Raw genomic sequence first — 5,039 nt, 5'->3', positions numbered from 1 at the left:
ATCATGATCTTAAATCTATATATTGGTGGAATGGGATGAAGACAGATAAAACGAAATTTGTAGCTCAATGTCCCAACTGTCAACAGGTGAAAACCAAGCACCAAAAGCCTGGCGGATTGTTGTAAGCTATTGATATTTCAACTTGAAAATGGGAAGTAATTAACATGGACTTCGTTACAGGCTTACCCCTTTCTCGACATAAGTATGATTCTACATGGGTAATTGTGGATAGACTCACGAAGTCAGCTCATTTCTTACCGATCAGAACAACATATGTAGCAGAAGATTATGCAAAGCTTTATGTCAAAGAGTTAGTGCAGCTTCACGGTGTTCCAGTATCTATTATCTCTGATAGAGGGACCTAGTTTACAGCCAATTTTTGGAATTCTTTCCAAGAAGGTTTGGCGACTCATGTGAGTCTTAGCACGGCATTCCACCCACAAACTGATAGACAAGCTGAATGCACCATTCAGACCCTTGAGGATATGTTATGGGCATGTATATTGGATTTTGGAGGCGGTTGGGATGATCACTTACCACTTATTGAATTTGCTTATAGCAATAGTTATCATTCTAGCATCCAGATGGTCCTGTATGAGGCTTTATATGGGCGAAAGTGTAGATCTCTAATTGGGTGGTTCAAAGTAGGAGAGACCAAATTGATAGGGCCAGATTTGGTCCAGCAAGCTATAGAGAAAGTCAAGCTTATACAGGACCGATTATTAATAGCTCAGAGTCGCCAAAAATCCTATGCAGATAATCGTCGAAGGGACTTAGAGTTTCAAGTGAATGACTAGGTATTCTTGAAGGTGTCACCAATGAAGGGCGTTATAAGATTTGGCAAAAAGGGCAAGCTTAGTCCCCGGTACATTGGACCTTATGAGATTGTACGCAAGGTAGGTTGAGTGGCTTATGAATTAGATCTACCTCTGGACTTGGAGTCAGTTCACCCGGTTTTTCATGTATCGATGCTTCGTAAGTGCATCGGAGATCCTTCTATAATTGTACCAATAGATGATGTCCAAGTTACCAAACAATTGTCTTATGAAGAAGTCCCCATTACTATTTTAGATAGGCAAGTACGGAAATTCAGAACCAAAGAGGTAGACATAGTAAAAGTTTTATGGAGAAATAATAATAGAGAGTAAATGACTTGGGAAGCCGAAGAAGACATGAAGTTCCGGTACCCGCATTTATTTTCACCTTCAGAGGAGACTCAGGCAGAGATTCCATTATCCTCAGGTATGTAGTGTTTTTCTTGATGTTTTTCCCGGTCGTGTGTGGCCATGGTTATTGATGTTGTTGTGTATCCCTATGAGGCGATATATTTTGGGTTGTTTTGCAGGATGATAGTTCCATATTATAGGCGAAACTCTGGTGAATTGTTTATAGAATCCCCAAGCACCTAACATTCGAGGACGAATGTTCCTAAGGGAGGGGGGGGGGAGAATGTTACACCTCGAAAATTCCAGATGTGTTGCCTTGTGGATAGGCTAGCATGAGCTTAGGATGATTATGAAATCCTTATGAGATTAAGGGAAGTATTGGATATCTTAAGGTTCATACTATGAGATTTCGAGTCATATGAATATGTGAAGTTTAGTTTGTTGAAGGAAGTGAAGCGTAAGTCGTGTTCGAAAGGTCTCCGCTATATTTGAGCTAATATTTATTTAGGATTGTCCTGACGGGCTGCTATAGGGCCTATTGTATGGTTAATGAAGTGTTACATAAGTGCCAAGAAGGTTCCACGAGGATTGGAAGTCAAACGAGTCGACGAGAATAAAAAATCGGATTTTTTCCAGTTTTACGGCCATTTGTACGGACCGTATAAATTATACGGCCCGTATAATGGTCTGTAGGTTTTCTCCAGAGAAGGGTGTGGCCTGGTGGTATTCTACGACCTGATTATACGGACCGCATAAATTATACGGCCCGAACAATAGGCCGTATAAGTCGGGTGGGGTCAAAAATTTTATTTTATAACATGGACGACCCTTGCTCATTTTCATTTCCCACATTCTTCCAAGCTCTCCAAAAACTCCAAAACCCTTCTCTAAGAATATTACACCCAAACCCAAGAGATTACAAAGATCAAATAGCAAGAATCAAAGTGTTCATGTGTTAAAAGGCATCCTAGGGATGGTAGATTTCAAGAAAAAGGTAGACATTCTGGCTAGGGTTTTTGCACAAGTTGATAGCTGCTCCAAATCTTGTTTATATGGGATAAAAAGGTTAGTTTCCATGCTTATTTCATGTTAATGAGATTGTTTGGCTGTAGCAAAACTTGGGTAGAAAAAGAAAGTAGAAAATGAAGTCTAAATGTAGCTTTATGATGTTTATGAGTAGCAATCTATATTGAGTCATGATTCTTACTATGATATGGATATAATCATGTTATGGAATGTAATAATGGTGATGAAGAAGCGTTATATGAAAATGTGCTAAATGGGTGTGGAGTTGTTGGTATAAGTTGAGCACACAGACATATTTTAAAGGTTTAATGGAAAAATGATTGCTTGATTGTGATATTATGGATGTTATTGTAGATGTTGGAAGTTGTATTGTAGTATAGTGGAAGTCGATGGAATAGGGGAAATGCTGCCCAATTTTCGTTAGATCATGAATTGTTCTAGTTTGGGTTTAAGAGTATCATTAAGGCTTAACCTTGGTATGAATCCTTCTAAATGTAGATTGCTCAAGCTTCAACACTGAACGTTAAATAGTTAAGAAGACGAAGAGGTATGTAAGGCTAACCCTTCTTTCAATAAGGCATGGTTCCTTGGCTATATATATCCTTTCATGAGTTCTATAATGCCCTCCAACTGATTATATCTCTAAAGCTAGTAAAGCTCATGATTCTCGATACTTTCGCGATCCTATTGCTTCCCTTTATAAGATAGTTGATCCTCTAAGGATAAATGTAACCAAAACGATGATAAAAATGATGTTGATGACTATTGTGGACACTTATATGGCCGGGTATGATACCTATCGCGCGCACACCACTGTAGTTGGGTACGGATATGTCACACCCTAATTCCGCTAGGGTGTGATGGGCACCCGACCCTTACCTAGGGCCGAGCGAACCCTCAGACTCTTGCTGCACATAAAATCATGTCAAACTTTTCAAATCAAATGAGATGAAATACATCGTAAATTTTTTTTTCCAGAAATATTCTTTCACGTAGCTTCCAAGCATAACGAATCAATAATCATACAAAATTCAGTACGTAACACAGACCGACATTTTGGCTGACGGAGCCGCTTACAGACTGACAACCAATACCCACGACGCTGTCTGCAAAGTCTCTAACGTAATCCAGAAAGCATAACATACCAACTCTGACTCGGCAGCACTCCGGGAACAAATAGAGCTTGCCATCTGCACTGGAACATCTTCTATACTGTCTTTAACTCACCTGGGAGTACCTGCGCGGCATGAAACGCAGCCCCCCGAAAAGAGGGGGTCAGTACGAAATATGTACTGAGTATGTAAAGCATACAACACAGAAAGCAAAGTCACAACTGAAATACGATATATAGAAAGCGAGCACAATAGCCAGCATACTAAGGAGTCGTATCCGGCGTACAACAGGCAAAAGAAGTTCCGGAGAAATCAACACGGCAATCGGGATGACAAAATGTTTGCTTTCTTTTGGAAAACATCTTTGTTTCACACACATAGAAGAATCAACGCACAATTTCCGCGGCCATAAGTCCAGCGGTCACAATAACACATACCGCGGTCAAGTATCCAGCGGTTTTCTATCACAAGTTCGACATACCGCGGTCAAGGGTCCAGCGGTCTATGTCGGCATAATCACAAGTGCGGCAGACGCGGTCAAGGGTCCAGCAGTCAATGCCACACGTCCGGCATGACGCGGTCAAGGGTCCAGCAGTCAATGTCGGGCACACCGCGGTCGAGGGTCCAGCGGCCAATATCACATATGCGCATATTCACATAACCGGCCCGGGACTCGGTAACACTGAAGATAACCAGACAAAATGCCAAATTATCACTTTCCAAACATAATCACACATGCCAGGATCATGCATCACACAGGAAGCAGGTATACCAAAATCGTATATCGGAAAATAAAGAAAATAAGTAGTTTGTCCAGAATCTCAGGGTAAGATTTTTAAAAATGCTTTAGATGTCAAAAACATTTTATAATGCTCATGAAGGTGGTCATAACACCTATCATATAGTGAACAACATAATAACCAGGAGTTACCTGCGAACTCCGGACAAGAGTACATTGGCTAAAGCCGTACATCACATGTCAGGGTTTCGGTCCCCACAATTGGGTCAATAATCATTAAAATCCGTCTCGAGATAGATAAAATATCTCCCGTTTAGTAGTCGGAACAATAACCATGAGTTCCCTTGACTTACCGTACGGGAATAAGACAAACAGAACAATAAGAGAGGCATCGGGGATAGCGGGCCCACCTCGGGCCAAGTCGAGGCGGCGGACGAGAATCACGCCCATTAGACTCTACGGAGTCATCCAAGAAAGTTTTAGAACGATCGGGTTACATTTGTAAACGTTTTGGAAGTCCAACCACTTTTCTAGTAAAATGCACCTTTTATAATTCAATTCCATTGAATGAATAGTAACGAAAACTAATCTCGGGTTACGATGAGCAGGATGGTTCCCGAGGCCGAAATCTCAACCTAGTAGACCTAGGGCATGCCAAAGAAGGAAAGGATAAGCTTTACATACCTTTCGCGCTACTCACGCTTGTCCAAACTTAATCTCCGTTTCGCCCAAAACCTACAAATGGTCATTTTTACCAATTGTTAACTATAAGGCTTTTGGTATTCAATCTTTAACTCATCACTTGTCTACAAAAATTTGGGCAGCATTTCCCCTATAAACTCGTCTATCCGAATTTTCAATTGCTCTCCTGTTGACACAGAAATACCAACAATAACATATGGACACAACGATATCTTCAATTCTTTTATTTCAACAAGAACAACAACATATCAAAACAGCCCCCAACTGTAACATAACGATGCCCGAAATTCTAAC

Source organism: Lycium barbarum, chromosome 4 (assembly GCF_019175385.1).
Source record: "Lycium barbarum isolate Lr01 chromosome 4, ASM1917538v2, whole genome shotgun sequence".
Lineage (NCBI taxonomy): Eukaryota > Viridiplantae > Streptophyta > Magnoliopsida > Solanales > Solanaceae > Lycium > Lycium barbarum.
Note: the sequence above shows the minus strand (reverse complement) of the source record.